Source organism: Halichoerus grypus, chromosome 7 (assembly GCF_964656455.1).
Source record: "Halichoerus grypus chromosome 7, mHalGry1.hap1.1, whole genome shotgun sequence".
Taxonomy (NCBI): Eukaryota; Metazoa; Chordata; class Mammalia; order Carnivora; family Phocidae; genus Halichoerus; species Halichoerus grypus.
The window spans coordinates 47,543,199-47,559,783 of NC_135718.1; the positions used below are offsets into that span (position 1 = coordinate 47,543,199).

Here is a 16,585-nt window from a genome sequence, read left to right on the forward strand (position 1 = left end):
GGTGGGGTAAAATATTTTTGAAGCTCGAGCTTCCAAAGGGCACAGAGCATGGGGAGGGTTGCCGACAGTAGTAGGGACCTGCTCTGGGGAGGCGCTGTGTGCTTCTCACATCCCTGCAGTGGGGATTATCGTCATCCCCTATGTTACAAATGAGGAAACTTGGACCCAGAGAACAGAAGCCGGTTGTCCAAGGTCATCTGGCTTGTAAGTGATGAGGCAGGGTCCCAAACCTGGCTTCTGAAGCCCCCACCTTTCTGGGGGAAACCACACCACCTGCCGAGTGAAAGTCTCTACAAGTTGGAATATTTCTAGGAGTTAAGGGGGAAGTGTTTCCTCATTGTTGATGTTAGGAAAAGCATTGTCTGAGTATTACCCACCACTGCACCACCCATGTGTCTCTCCTGAGTCGGACGGGAGCCCTTTGCCTCTTTGCCAGGCTCGCAGCTGTAGACACAAGAACCAGGCAGTGCAAGAATCCGGTAGAGTGGGTTCTGGTCTAGCTAGCAAGCAGTTCTGGCTCCTCTCCAGACAGAAGTCCCTTCGCGAAACCATGATGAGACCCTACTTGCAGCCCTAGCACTGTGGTTAACGTTGTGATTTCTGGAGCCAGGCTGCCTGGGTTCTTTCCTCAATTTTGCCGCATATTAGCTGTGTAACCTTGAACCTCTCTGTACCTCAGTTCTTCATCGGTTAAATGAGAGTAATACTCTCCCCTATCCCACAGCGTTGCTGAGAGATCAAATGAGTTAATCTACACGAAGCAACTAGACAACAGTTCTAGTCCATAGGAAGCATTCAGTAGGTGTTAGTTAAAAAAGAATCCTGATTCTCCGGGCTTGGCCCCAGGCACAGAGAAGTGAGGGGTGACTCGGCGGCATCCGGGGCCTTGCAGATTTCACCATGACACACCCAACTGGGGTAGCGTCTTTATTCTGGGGCTGTCTTCAAAGAAGCTGCAGAGCTTCTTTCTCATATTTGGCTGAAGTTCGGTGATATCAGCTCCTCCTCCAGGAAGCCCTCCTGGATAGGCGGGCTGGTCTGCTCACGCTCCCTGCTGCGGGCTCCCAGCCCCCGCTGCCGATGCCACCCTTTGGCCTCAGACAAAGCGGGCACCAGCAGCGGCAGCCCCGGGGCCGACTCGGTGGCTTTCATGAAGCTTGAGCTGCCGGGAGCCCGAGCTGGGTTGGTCTGCTTTGAATGCTATTTGCATTGCAATAGGCAAGCCTAGCCTTCAATACAGGCCCCTTCTCTTTTGACAGAACAGCCTCACAATTGCCTATTGACCGGGCACCTGTTCCTGCCCCAGACATTATGCAAATGCCGGCCAGGAGCGAAGCCGCCAGCCCCCCGGGCCATTGTGCATTGAACCCTGATGGCGCCCTGCCAGCTCCCAGCGGCCTTTGTTTCCCCGGCTGCGCTGAGCCCCCCCCCACCCCCTCCCCCGTCCCTGCCCCCCCCCCCCACCCGCCTGAGGTGCCCCGCCGAGGAGCCTCCCGCTGACAGCTACTTGGGTCCTTGCACCTGAAGAAAGACCCTGCAAGCTGGAGGCTGGCCCATGCTGAGCCCAGCCTGCCCGCCCCCCCCCCCCACGCAGCCAGGGACCAGCCAGGGACCAGCCGGGGCCCTTCACGTCCCTGGGGACCGCCGAGAGGGGCCTGGCAGGCGAGGAGGGGGCAACCCGGACGGTGCCATCTGGGGGAGGGGGATTATAATAATCACTCTCACATCTGCTGAGGGCCTTCTAGTTTGCAAAACCCTCTTATGGCCGTTCTCCCTGCAAGGCACACCTGCCCCTTGAGGAGGTGGGCAGGGCAGGGGGATTGTGCGCCTTTCACAGGGAAGGGGACTCAGGCCCCCTGGGGGGAGCTGGCTGATGCCACACAGAGAGTCAGGGGCAGCAGGGGGCCCAGGGCCATGGTGCCTGCCTCCAGGCCTTTGGGCACGCGGCTTCTCTTGTTGCCTTCCTCTTGTCCACCTCTCCTTGCTCGCGGCTGAGACTCCCCTGGGCCACCATGGAAGGCCGTGCACAGCGTGGCTCCAGCCCGCCTCCTCCTTTCGGGTTCTTCATCCTCTTCTGTTCTCTGGCCTTCACTTTGCCTCATCCCAGAAAGCTGGGTCCCTGGCAGTGTCAGCATCACCTGGGGGCTGTTAGAAATGCCAGTTCCTGGGCCTCGCCCAGACCCGCTGAGTCAGAAGCTCGGGCGTGGGTCTGTGTTTTAAAGAGCCCCCATGGGTTCTGAGGCCCCGGCAAGGCGGAGGGCCACCTAGCCAGACGGCCATTTCCACTTCCCTCTCTACCCGGGCCCCGGCTGTCACTTCTTCCCTCCAGAGCCGTGGCCCCCTCTCCCTGCTGCCATTCCCTCCTTTCTTCGGGGTTCCTGCTGTCGGATGCAGGGAACATTACTCAGCCCCTGGCTGGCCCCAGGCTCCGGGCAGATCCAAGAACCTCAGTGTAGTGAGGGCACAGCCAGCTGTGTCCTTCAGTGTTTGAAGGCAGAGTGCTGGTGCTTTGGGAGAGGTTGGGAGGTAGTGGAGGGCTGCAGGTGTAGACGGTAGACCGGGACGGCAGGGGAGGCCCCCCCTAGAGGTGTGTGCTGCCCGCAAGGTACACCTGGGGTGGCATCGGAGGAAGGGCGAGGAGAAGTGATGCCGGGGTCACTCAAGTGGCCCAGATGTCCCTTCACATTCTCCTTGAGCTCCCATCTCACCCCGCTCCGCTAATGGCCACTTTGCATCTAGAAGGAGGCCTGTGATCCGGGAGGCAGGCTGGGTGGGGACCACTGAGTCATCCTGGAGGTGACAGTGGGAGCACCCGAAGGCTGCTCTAGCTGGGGGTGCTTTGCAGAGCTGCTCAAGAATGGAGCGTGGGGCCACCAACCACAATGGCCACAGCAGGTGTCCTTGGGAGGGTGGAACCCCCAGAACCCATCGTACTCCTTAATGCCCAGTCCAGTCACATCTGTCCCACTTCCTTGCTTCAGAGGAACCACCAGGATAGGGTATAGGAGCAGAAGCAGGGCGAGCACAAGCGTGACTCTGAGCACCATCCAAGCTGCTCCCCACTAGCCCTTTGGCCCTGACAACCTTTTACCCAATGCCAAAGTGCTTTAGAGAGTTTGGCCAAGGCAGGGAAATCTGATCTCATGAGAGGCCAGGGCAAGGTTTTCAGAGCCAAGTGTTGGTCTGGTCTCACAATTTGTCTTCCTCAAGTGCCGTCAGAGTGTTCTTTGCCTAAAAGATAAATGTAAAAGAAAAGTAAATAAAGTCAGCCCTCCTTGAAATGCATTCCTTAGTGCGGCATTCAAGGCGCCTTTAGGACGTGGTTGCTGTCGCCCCAGCCCACTCCTTGGGGCTCACCACTCTGTCATTCTATTACCCCTTTGAGGATCTGCTATGTGGTGTCATTTCAACACTTCTTCCTTCTGTGTCCATAGGACTAATTCTACTCACGCTTCCAGACTCCTCAAAGGTCTCCTCCATTGGGAGGACTTCCTTATCCATCCTTCTACTCAAGAAACATTTATTTAAGTGCCTACTGGGTACCGATGTTCTGGGCTTTGGGGGTAAGGTGTTGATCGAGGTGTTGCCGGTCTCTCAAAAAATTCCTAGTCTAGCTGCCATGCTGAGAGGCCCGGACGAGGGATTGGGGGGCCTGGGTAGGGAGGGCTGACGAGAACTTGAGCACACCCCACTAGGTGAGTTGTTCAGTTGGGACGGGACCAACTAGGAGTGGCTGCCCTGTGTCTGGATGTGAGGATGGTAGAATTAGCTCTAAGATGGGGATGGGAGAGAGACAGACACCGGTTGGAGATCAGATGGGAAGCTGTCGAGTCGGGTCTTGGCTGAGCGGAATTTGAGTTGTCCGAGGCACAGGTGGAAGGAGACGCCCACTGGTAGCTTGATGAGGAGTCTGGCCTTCAGGGAAGGTCCGGGCTGAGAGAGACTGCCAGGCACCAGAGTCTGGAGGTGGCAATGGGACCTTGGGCAGGCTCTCCCGTGCCCCCAGACAGATGTCATGGCAGGGTCTGCTCTGTGTTTCGGGTTCCTGCTGCACCTGCTCTCCCTCCTCGTATTGCTGAGCACTCTGTGTCCTGGTGGGCCAGCACCGCTGATGCTAGGGACACCGAGGAAGCAAGTTTCCAGGTTGCTGGGGTCTGGCGGCTCGCAAAGGCCCTGAAGCCTCACTACCTCACTTGTGTGTGTGACTCAAATCTCTTTGCTTGTGTCTTTGAGCCAATGTCTGAGTGGCATTTGGAAGGAAAGGGGTCCCTAACCAGACTTGGGCTGCTGGCACCATGCCCCCCCAGGGAATCAGCAACAGGTTAGGGCCCAGACTGCCCTGAGAGGGAGGTGATGCTGCCCCATTTCACAGAGGAGAAAACGGAGGCTCAGGAAGGAACACTGATGTGTCCTGATCATTCTGGGATGTTAGCAGCAATGACATTTCAAGAGGGTAGAAGACAAAGATTTACTTTTGCAGATGGGGGAACGGAACCCCACAGAGGGGAAGCCACTGGCTCAGGCTCACCTGATGAAACCAGATCCTGACTCTTGGTTCAGTGCCCATTCCACTGCACCGTCCCATCTTCCAGGATGGGTGACATCCTTGGCAGGCTTGGGCTGCTGATCGTCAGGAGAAAGTGCCCAGCCAGGTCTTGGCAGATGCCAGGCCCAGATACCCGAGCACTCAGTGAACATGCTCTGGTCCCCACAAGACATTTGGGAACCGCGGACTCAGGATCTGTTGTCCTTGACAGGCACCAGCTGGGAACCCACTGGGTGCTGGGCACGGGATGCGCTTTGGTGCAACTTTTCCCTGTGAGCTGTCCCAGCAGCTTGCAGAAGCAAAGACCACCCCCCCCCACCTTTGTCAGATGTGGAAGTGCGGGGCAGAGGGATGAAGCTCTGACTCCCCTGTGTCCCTGGGGGAGGAGGAAGCAGGGTTTGAACGAAGCAGCCTGGCAGCCCCTTCATGTGTCCACCACTGACCAGTCTCCCTTCCGTTGGTCCTCGCACTCCTAGCTTTGCAAAGGGGACCCCTGGGATTCCCTCCTTGCATAGGCTTGTTTCCGGGGCTCCAATTCAGGGTCCTCCCCATTGGGTTTATTTGTATCTGGCCCAGGTGGGAAGAGGTACTTTGGACCCCGAGGCCCAAGTCACCCCACATCACCCAGGGGCGCTGGCTGGGTCCTTCTCCTTCTCGGGTTCCCACTTCCCTTGTGTGCTCCTTGCTGAGGGTGGGGCCACTTTGTGTTTGCAGCAGCCGCCGGGGCTCTGGCGGCCTCCCCCTCCTCCGGAGCGCTGGCTATCCATGGCTGCGGAGATGGACTTTCCCTCTGTGGGGCTGGCAAACACTTCCTTGGAAATTGCCATTCAGGCTTCCCCCTTCCAGGTCACCAGCACCTGCTTTGTTTGTGAATCAGGAGTGGGGTGGAGGATAATGAAGCTGGAACCCCTTTCCTTGGCTGTCACGAGAGAAAACCACCCAGCTGAATGGGCTCTGGTACGACTCTTCGAAGGTGGCTTAAAGCCAAGAGGGGACTTGTGGGCCTTTATCTCTCGAGGGGTGTCCCCTCCCCTTGCATGGCTTACACATTTTGCATGGGCTCGCGTCTCTCCTTCCCCATGGACAGCCCATCCGCCCAGCAGCTCTCCTGGTCTGCTCTGAAGCCATGAGCTCTTCTCTGGGCGGATCAGATCTAGATGTTGGCGAGTTCAGCAAGGGCCTACTCTGCACCGGGCCCTGCGCCGTGGTCCTTCTTACTCACGCTCTCCCTTTCTCAACACGAGGTAGGGTTTATCAACCCATTTTACAAGGGAAAAATGAGCAGTGCGGTGCTGAGAAGTGGCAGGAGAGAGAGTCAAGGCTGGGACCAGGTCTGCCTCCTTCTTTCCTTGTCATTCTTGGGAGGTCCTCGTAATCCTTTTGTTCAGTTTCCCCATACTACAATGTGACGGCCCCAGAATGGCTTCCACTGGGGTCTGGTGGACTGTGCACTTCTTTTCAACCCTCATGTCCACAATATCTTTTCTTAGTTCTTACTACTTAGGACAGTGATGATTGCATAGCGGGCCTACAGAGAAAACCGTTCACAGCTATGGCATCCATGCAACTCTTTGCCAGCATTTGAACGACCCAACATTGGGCGTCGCCTTTAATTTTGGCTATAGTGCTCACAGAATATTCTAGAAGCAGTAGAGTCTGAGTCTAGCCTGCTTGCCTTCATTGAAATCCTGGCTGTGGACACATAGTGGTAGGACTCTGGGTTGTTGAAAGGATTAAATAAATTTCTATGTGTAACATGCATAGAACTGTTTCTGACACATTGTAGCCATTGATTCGTGGTGGTTGTAACAGTAATGGAGTGCACTGGGTCTGAGGAGGGGACTGGGCGATTATTCTGGTGTTTTTCCCCCCTCCTGCTACAAGGCCCAGGACCTGGGGCCCAGATGGGGAGCCGTGGCCTGGGTGTCCTGCCTGTCCCATCCTTCCCGTCTCTGGTGGACACATGGAGAGCAAGAAGGACCATTTCTGGGTCTTTGGTTCCCGGAGACCAGCTGGGGAATACATGTGAGGCCCTGAAAATTCCAAGCTCATGTTAGCCTGATCCGGCGCCCAATGCAGCCCTGGCTGTGATGGGTTCCAGATGGTGCACAGAGGCTTAGGGCCTGGGCCCTGCTGCTCGAGCCTGAGACCCCCAGGAAATGGGCTGAGGCCCACAGAGCTCTCCTTACTCCTTCCAGCCCAGCCTCTGGCCGGTGGTTCCATGGTGCTCCCTGGGCAGTGCAAAAATTTATTTGGGGGGCCTCTAAGCTGATCTGAGTAGCCCTCCCTCCTGTGGTCAGAACAGCCCTAGAAAGGTTGGGCAGGACATCAAGGGCAGCCTCCAGCCCGGCTTGCATCACCTCCTCCATGGAGCCTGCCTCTTTCCTCTTCCTCCCTGCCTTGAACCAGCCATTCCTGAACCCATTCAGGGCTGCAGGCACAGGTGGGGCTGCGTGGCAAAACCTGAACACAGGTTTTGCCCTGTGGTTCTCCCTCCTAGGGGAGGCACTAGCCAGCTATGGTGCGGCTGATACGGGCTGCTTGCAGGAGCCTAGGCCGGGCAGGGTGTGTAGGGGGGCACCAGGGACAGATTTCTGGGGACAGGCAGAGGCTCAGACAGGATGGACAAATTGTCAGCCAGGCAGAGTGTCCCAGGCAAATATGGTGGTGTCTGCAAAGCCAGAGAAGTGGGGGTGGGGGCAGGGAGGGGGAGAGAGAGGAGGAGGAGGAGGGGAGGAAAGGAGCAACCGCAGGTCCTTCTGTCTGTCTGTCTGGGCATCTCACATGAAGCATGGGTGGGGAGAGTGTACTGGGGGTCGGTCAGGACCAGGTCCAGAGGCCTTGGTAGTCACACTATGGAGCTGAGACTCTACCCCGAGGGCAGTGGAGACCTGGGGGTGGGGGAACTGGGGCCGGGGAGGGGGTTGGGGTGGGTGAACTGAGTGGGCTTATTGGTGCATGGGAAGATCACTGTGGCTCATGTGTGGACAGTGATGAGGGTGCAGGGGAGGGTGAAAGCTGCTGTGGTCCTCCAGGCAGGAAGGGAGGGGAGCTGGGCCTAGGTGCCGGCTGGGGGCATGGAGGGGTTCGGACAGATTTAAGAGTCATTTAGTGCTTCATGGTAGCAATGGGAAGGAAGAGGGAAGGCTTAAGAATGACACCTCTCTGCAGCAAGACTGCCAAGGTTTACACAGATTCTTCTTGCATACCTTCAGTTACAGGCACCTCACTACCTGGTTGTTTAGCAAAGTAGTACCTATTTACTTCAATTTAAATCTGTCTCCATGTGGGTCCTAATGCTGCAGGAGCTGACATAACCCTTATTCTCTAATCGCCCGACAGGCATTCCAAGGTAGTGTGGTCCCATACACTGTGCTTTTCTCTGTCTTTGTCATGTTTACTGTTGTTGTTATGTGAACATCCTCAGATTTCTCCCTCCAATTTGGGCATTTTATTCTATACGATTCCGTTTTATTTTTGGTAAACGAAAATACCAAATAATGGATTTACAAAGAGAGTTACAACGGTCACATTGTATAGAACAGCTTCGTCATCCTGCTCAGCTTGTTCTCTTCTGGTAGGTGATTCTGGGGAGGGGATGTCAGATTACAATCAGAAGGTCACTTGGTAAGCATGAAGACAGAGACAAGACAGTCGGTTCACTGGCGTCTCGATGTTTGGAGTGTAAGAGATTCGCCCCAAGTCCCACACTAAGAGTGGTGCCCCAAGAGCTCGAGTCCAGTCTGTCTGACTGCAGAACCTGGCCCATGACCTTGCTCCCCTTCCACTCCCGTGCAGCAGATGGACAGAAGGGTCAGGATGGGGGCAAGGGCCCAGGTCGGAGGCAAGTACAGAAAGCCAGAGAAGAGCCACGTGGCAGGAGTGGGGAGAAGCAAAGTCGAGTAGGAGGCCTATTTGGAGGAGGTTTTTATGGGCTCGGCTTAGGAGTGAAGGGTTTTGAGGAGCCCTTGATGATCCTGGATTGCTGGCTGGGGTACTGGTGGGTGGTGGCATTCTCCCCGCCCCCCCAGGGGGCATCCAGGAGGAGCTGGGCCATAGTGGTGGCAGGAGGAGGGGACGTCAGCCTGGATGTGACGTGGGTGTTGGAGGGGCCTCTGGGACGCCCGAGGAGTGGCCCATTGGTCAGCCGTTCAGTGCGGGAAGCATCTCTGTCCTTCCCGCCCTCCTGGTGACTCTGAGTGCAGATCTCTCCCAGGCTGCTCGGCCGCTGGCCTCGCTCCAGGCCCAGCACAAAGGATCCCTGGCCACTCTAGCCCGGTGCCGCTTGTCCCCTCCCAGACCGGCTGCCTGCGCCACGCTGCAGGGCCAGGCCACCTCCCCGGAGACTCGCTTCCAGGAACTACCGCGCGGCCGGTTACTGGCACATCCCGGGACCTCTGCGGACGGTGGAGCTGCCCCTCGGGAGTTGGGCTGGCTGATCTGGAGGATCTGGGTCAGAACGAGCCCAGGGAAGTTCAGCGCTCAGCCAGGTCATCGCAGTCCGGGTGGAGCCGCGCTGGGCGCCGCGTGGGGCCAGGGCACACCACACGCACTCTCCTCCGTCTGGGCGGACGCGGCTGTGGGGAGGTGGCCCTGCCTGCTGTGTGACCTGGGACGGTCTTGCAGACTCTCTGAGCCACTGCATTCCCCGGCGCACAGAGAGAAGCCGCCGCCCCTCCACAGAGTCCTTGTCAAGAGCAAAGGAGGTAATAAAGGCAAGAGGGTGTACTGCATCGCTGTGTGAGAGGTAAACAGACCCAGCGGATGTGAACACGAGAGAGAGAGAGAGAGAGAGAGAGAGAGAGAGAGAGAGAGAGAATACACAGGGGCATTACACAGAGACAGGGAGAGACCCTGCCACCCACTCACCCAGACAGAGAGGGACAGAGACACACAAGAGAAACAGAGGCACAGACAGAGATGGAGACAGAGGGAGGTAGACACACAGGGGGAAACGGAGAGAGTGAGAAACACTGAGGGAGAAGACGAGGTGTGGCAAGGAGAGAGGCAGGCAGAATTGGGGAAATCAGGAGGTGACGAGGAGGAGGGCAGAAGAGCAAGCGACTGAGCGGAGGTAGCGGAGGGAGGTCAGGACCTGGGGACAGAGGGACAGGGGGCAGAAGTAGGAAAGGGGGTCAGGACTGAGAGCCTGGCTGGCCCCCCCCGCCCCCGCCCCCCAGCCTCTGGCCCCGGCCCCGCTCCTGGTAGGTGCACTCAGTGCATGGAGCCAGGTGTCCCGAGGCTACCCGAGGTAAGGAAGACTTGCCATGCCCCTGAGCCTGCCGTGGCCAGTGGACATCCCCAAATCCTGCCCTGGGAGAGGCCCAAGGAGGAGCACGGAACTCTGAAGTGAAGCAGCGGGCTGCCCAGCTCTGGTGGGGGCTGAGGGGCCCTGGTGGGGCCTGGTGGGGCCTGGTAGGGCCTGTGGGGGGCCTGGTGGGGCCTGCTCAGAGGTGGGTCTGACAGCGGGGGTCTGGGTGTTCACCTGGCCCCGCATCACATCTGCCGATGGCCGTAAGCCGAGTTCTCCTTTCTAGGCCTCAGTTTCCCTCTGCAAAATGTCAGGGCTCTGACACTGAGTCCAGGGACCCAGGCAGCCTGTCCCTTTGCATGAGGGCAGTCACAACTTTTTTCCATTTTGTGATTGTTATTTTAAAGTTGAGTTTACCCTCTCTTTCCTGTTCCTGTTTTCTGTGCTCATGGCCTTCCTCCACCAGTCCCTCCAGCCCCTTGACTTGGTGTCTCCTCCCCATATTTGTTCGAGGAAAGGCGGAGACCCTTGGTGACACATTGGAAGGAGCTGGACCAGACCCCAGACAGCTAAATGGCTGTTATCTGGGCCCCGAGGCTCTGGAGAGAGGAGTTTGGGGTGCCAGGGGACCGACACAAAGCCTTTACTGTTTGGAGGAGGGCCCATTTAGTGAAGAATCCAAACCAAGACTCCACAATGGGTTGACCCTGTGCAAAGTCAAGGAAGGGGTGAGGTCACAGTGGCCGATCTTCCCTCATTGCAAGCCCCTCCCTGCCCAGGGTGATGGCCCGAGTCCTGTGGGTAGGGCTGGAGACAAGTGCCACTCTGTCTCACCATCCCGTAGAACGGCACCCAGTAGCACCTCTGGCTGGAATGACCTGGGGCCTCTTGGTGGTAGGAGCCAATTACCCTTTTGGCTTTGGAGGAAGAAGGACATACGATCCCACCCTTCTCTTACCCCAGGTCATACTGCTAGGTGGTCTTTTCTAGAACCAGGGCAAAATGCTGGTCTTCTGATTTGAGAGGTGTTGGGGACAATGGCCTGCTCCAAGGATCTGTTTAAACAAGAGGGAGTGCCTTGCCTGAGGAATGATATATGGAGGTTACGGGGTACAGGAAGTTCCTGGAGCTGGATGGAAAGGGGTGATGGCAGTGATGATGATTGGTGTTATGGCCTGGTCTTCAACCCCAAACCCAACACAAAAACAAATAAAGAAACAGGATGAGCCTGAGTCACCCCTGCTGAATTCCTCTCCCTAGTCTAGGGCCTGGCACTTAGCAGGTGCACAGCAAATACCTGTGACCGAGTGAATGAATTCACCCACCATGCTGAGAGTCTGGATGTGGCACCAAACGTGGGAAACCCAGGTGGTTGGAGTCAGCCCTGCACTTAGATTTCTGGGTGCCATGAGCTCTCTGCTGCCTTGCAGCCCCCTCCCCGGGCATGGCTTCAGAGGGTCGTGAGGATGGCTGTGTTCGAGGAGGAACCAAGGGAGATAAGAGACTTTCTTTTCTCCATGGAATGGCCTCCAAGGCCAATCCCAGCCTCTGGAATTCACTTTAGGGAAGTGACTGACTCAGATTTGGGCTGAGCTCTGGATAAAGAATACTGGGTCTGTTGTTGACGCAGTTGGGGAACAATTCCCCCCTTATTTCCCCTGCCTGCATTCCTGCCAGCTTTCTTACCCATCCCCTATTTACCAGACTTTCTCCAGGCTCCTGCCCTGTGCCAAGCCAGTGCTGGGGTGGCCTGGCGGCAATACCAAGGGAAGAAACGCAGTCCGTGGGTCACAGAGGCTCATCATCTAGTGGGCGAGGAACCACAGTGACCGGATTGTCAGGTGCTGTCAACATGACTGTCTACTTGGATGGGAGTTGTGGCAAGGGCTTGGAACCCAGGTGGGGAAACTGATCCTGTCTTCCTAGAGGCCTCAAAGCGTGGGGCAACCCTCCCAACAGCCAACGTTGCCTGAACCTGGGTGGCTGGTCCAGCCCAGACGTGGCACCCAGTCAGTGCGTGGCTGCCCCTTGGGGCCCCAGGCTTGGCCAGAAATGGCCAAACTTTGCCCTGTTCTGCCCTTTCCTGCTGCAGGCCCTCGAACCAGGCCGGAATGTCCTCAGGAAGGGGTTACCTCTCTCCAGGGGGTGCTTCTGGATTCCCGTTTGCAGCTCCAGCCAGGATGTTTTGCAATGAGCTTAGAGAAAGCATTCATTCCGGGAAGAATTGGGGAGTGGAATGCTCCCTGCCAGCAGGGGTGTGGGTGAGAGGGCGCAGGGCTGCCTGCTGGGCTAAGGCAGGGTGGGCTGGGCAGGGGGCGTTGCTGGCTGCCAGGCTGGCCCCTTTCTCAGCCCGCGGGGACTTGAGCCCCGGGGCTGTTTATCTGTCTGTCTGCTTGTCCATCCGGATTAGAGAAGCCGGCTGTCTCCTGCCAGTTCCCCAAACTGCCCGCCTACCACAAGGCAGCTTGAGCTTTGTTTTGTTTTTATTTTTGAATATTTTGGAATATGACTCAAAAGTAATTACTAAATGGAAAGGTACACTCACCTCCAACCCTGCTTCTTCTACCCATGTTCCCTTGCCCCCATGAGTAAAGCTCCCCTTCCCCCGCTTTTTGTTTATTCATCCAGTGTTTCTATTTGTAAAAATAAGCAGCTACATATTTGCATTTGGGCCTCCCTCATACTCCAGCAGAAACATTCTGTATGCATTGCTTTGCACCTTGGGTTTTTTTTGTTTGTTTTTCACTGGACAATATTACCTGGAGATCATTCCACACTGGTAACACTGGGGTCTGCACAGTACTCTGTTGGGAGGGGTTGTGCCGTAGCGAAATCAGGCATTTGATTGTTTGAACCCAGGTGCCCACCCATACCGCGCTGATCCCCAGCCAGGCTCTCTTTCTATTTGTGTCCTAAGAACCCAACCAAAGTCTTTCCTCCTTTTGTTTAGCCCTACTGATATCTACCGTGCTCATTCCCTCCTCCCCGTGTGGGCAGCATTACTGTTCATGTTTTGCAGGGCAGGAAACTGAGGCATTAAGAAAGCAAGGAACATACCTGAGGACATCACAAGGAGGTGGTGAAGTCCGGGATTTAAACTCAGAGCAGTCTGGTTTCACAATCCTTCCTCTTCATGATGTTGCACTGCTGTGGAACCTAAAGCTACCCAGTCCTTCATCTTCAGGAGCCAGCTGGAGCTCCTGAGCCCAGAGGGGGGCAGAGACTCAATCCAGGACACACAGCTGCATACCTTCCCTGACCTCCTGGGCAGAAGGCTTCAAGCCTATGATGGCTCTTCTGCCCATAAACCAGAAGCAGGCCATTAAATGATAGAACAGATTCGTTGTACAGGTGGACACACTGAGGCGGGAGAGAAACGGGGAGAGGTCACACAGTGCACCTGTAGCAGGCCTGGGGTGGGTCCCAGGGCCCCTGACTATAGTCTGGGTGTTAGTCCAGGCCCCAGCTTGCCTGCACCCAGCACCCTCCCCACCTGAGAGTCCTCACTTAGTGCCCCTCCCCTCCCAAACTTCTTCCTGTCTTCTGTAAGGTGATCACTTCTAGGTTCCTCTCAGCCCATGCCCAAGGGCCAGCCCCCCATTTCTATGAGTGTTCATTGGCTAAGGCTGGCCTCCACCAGCAGGGGGGAGCGGGCTGGCTTGTGTAAGAAACTCTGGCAGTCTGCAGCTGAAAAACACAGGGCTGTGTGTGTGCATGTGTGTGTGTGTGTTGTATATGCGTGTGCATGTGTGTGTGCATGTTGTACATGTATAACGTGTGTGTGTGCATGTATGTGTATGTATGTGTATTGTATATGTGTGTGCATATGTGTGCATGTGCATATGTATTGTATATGTGTGTGTGCACACGTGTGTGTACTGTGTATGTGTTGTGTGAAAGGTGTGTCTATGTGTATATTGTGTATTTAGTGTGTGTATTGGGTATTTGTGCATATATGTGTGTTTGTGCATGAGTGGGTGTGTATATGTTTGTGCATGAGTGGGTGTGTATATGTGTATGTGCATGGGTGGGTGTGTATTTGTGTGTATGTGTGTATATTGTATATGTGTATGCGTGTGTATGTGCATGGGTGGGTGTGTATGTCTTGTGTATGTGTGTATATTGTATATTTAGTGTGTGTATTGGGCGTTTGTGCATATGTGTGTATTTTGTGTATGTGTGTATGTGCACGGGTGGGTGGGTGTGTCTTGTGTATGTGTGTATGTGTGTATATTGTATATTTAGTGTGTGTATTGGGCGTTTGTGCATATGTGTGTATTTTGTGTATGTGCATGGGTGGGTGTGTGTGTCTTGTGTATGTGTGTGTACGTGTATATGTTGTGTATGTGTATATGTGTAGGTGTGTCTGTCTTGTGTATGAATGTATGCGGTAGTCGAGGCTCAGCCATGCAGACCCACAGCCTTTGCTCCGTAAGCTCTGGGTGTCCATTCTTTTGTGCTACCCCAGACACACAGCTTTGAATTTCCATACATCCTGGGGGCCCTTAGATTCCTCCGGAGCATGATGGTAACAGCCTGAGATGGGCAGCCGCCTCTGTTGGTGGTCTGGGCGTGGCGTCAGGCCCCAGGGGACGATGGTCTGGGTGTGGCGTCAGGCCCCAGGGGACGATGAGATCCACACTAAAAGCCTGCTGGGCCATTGTTGGTGAGCAGGAGCTCTTGACAAATCACTTCCTCTCTCTGGTCTCAGTCCTCTCTTCCATAAAGTGGGGGTAAGAACATCTGTTTGGTTTTACCCTCAGGGGCAGTATGAGGATGAGATGTGCTATTTGCCGTTGGAAATCTTACATAGCTCTTTCCAGTGCTTGGATTTCCACATTTTGCAGGGAGAAGAAATCTCACTACATGTTGTCTTGTGTATACATGTATATACTCACATATATAAGCGTAAGAGTGTTTAGGGACTAGGGTCATATATTAGAGTGTGTGGGTGCTTGTGTGTGTTAGCTACGATTGAATTACCATCGAGTGCCCGCTCACCTCGCACAGAGCCGAGCAGAGCCTGTTGGGCCTGCTTGTGTTTGAATCCCAGCACCACTGCTTAGCTGGGTCAACTTGACCCTCGGTGGCTTCTGTTCTCTTCATCTGTGACACAGGCCAGTAAGGCTGGCCACCTCCAGGCTCTCACAGCGATTGGATGAGGTAGGCGCAGAAGGCTCTTGCTTTGCTCACACGTGTGGGCAGTTCTTCGTTCACCCGGGGCTGGAGGAGAAAGAGCATGAGAGCCATCACCTCCACAGTGAGTTACAATGGAAGGGAGGTTGGTACCTTCCACCTCTCACCCCCAAATCCTTTCTTTTGCCAGATGCCTGGATTTGATGGTTTTAGTTAAGGACTTGCTACTTGGCACCAGAGAACGCCACGTGTCTTGCAGAATCACCCACCGCCCCGGTAGCTCTTCCCTCTGCTGGTGCCGAGTCACCAGGAACCTGCTAGGCTCCACGCTCGCCAAGAGGGGTTCCCACTTCAAGTGAGTTTGGGAAACACCACAGACAGTATCTTCCCTCCTGGACATTAAAATGCTTCTTGGTATTAGAAAGATGCTGTAAAACCTGCAGTCAACAAATAATTTTGATTTGGTTTGACCCAGCATTTCCCAAATGTGCTCTTCTTTTGAATAAGCCCTGCTATAAATCTCTGTGGAAGGCAGACAGACAAGCACAGATCCACAGAATTCAGGGTACGGAAATCATCAAAACCACGGGTCTCCAGGTCATCCTCGAAGTCAGGCAAATGCTACGTCATAAAGCAGCGCTTTGCGAATGTCAGCGCGCGTACGTGTCACCCAGGAGCTTGGAAAATGGCAGATTCTGAATGGGCAGGTGTCCACGGGACCTGAGGTCCTGCATTTGCAACAGGCCCCCGGCGATGCCTGCGCTGCTGGTCCCCAGACCACACTTTGAGTGGTTAAGATTATAAAGAACCCTCTGGAATTCCACCTGTGTGTCTGTCCTTTCAACACCACTTGGAGACCGGTGACCACCTCCAGCCTTTCCAGGACTGGGCCATCAGACCCATCAACAGGGAGGTGGACCGCCGTTCTGTCTGCTCAGGGAAGGGGTGGCCGGGCTGGGTGAGCGGCCGCAGCGAGCACGAGGACCAGGGTTCGGGGAGGACAAAATCCTTCGCAGCTAGGAAATCTGAAATGAGTCTGCCTGAAAATATGACAGTCTGGTTGTACTTCTGCCATCTCTCCTGTCTGGGCAAATAAGGTTGGGGTTGTTAGTGTTTTAATTTATTTATTTATTAATTTTTAAAGAGACATTTCCCCTTTCTTTCCTTGGGTCTGGAGTCATTAAACAGGGATTAGCTGGATAAATAGAGGAAGTGATTTTTAAACTGTTTGCAAACTTAATGTGAAGAGCCCAGCCTTGCAAATTATCACGTCTAATCAGAGGCCCTCGCTTGACTGCTCCAGTAATTGTACTGGTATTAGTCAAATTCTTGTTGTCTCCTCATTAGCCATGAAAAGGAGACTCAAGATGTACTTCATTAGAGTGTCCTGGAAATCTATTGCTGATGTAGAGACAGAGGCAGGGGAGGGAGGGGGGGAGGGAGGGAGGGCGGATGGGGAGGGGAGCGGGGGTGGGCGGGAGGCAGCCATCTCCCACCTCTGAGCTCACCCAATGTCTGTGCTGCCAGGAGGAGGGCCAGCCAGGGGGCCCGTTCTGTCTGACACTCTTGGGTCTCTGCTTCTATGTCTGGAGGCTTTGGAGGGCGGTAAGCATTTGATGTTCCAGAAGATGCTTGGACTTGGGCTCTCCCTG

The 16,585-nt window shown here is 55.2% G+C and overlaps 1 long non-coding RNA gene across 1 annotated transcript; it reads left to right on the plus strand.

The window, feature by feature from the left end:
• The first annotated feature begins 9,010 nt into the window (after positions 1-9,010).
• LOC118534138 (uncharacterized) lies at positions 9,011-15,756 on the plus strand. The gene is made up of 2 exons (XR_004916513.2): positions 9,011-9,252; positions 15,124-15,756. It is a non-coding gene; the product is annotated as an uncharacterized LOC118534138 (long non-coding RNA).
• The last annotated feature ends 829 nt before the right edge of the window (positions 15,757-16,585 follow it).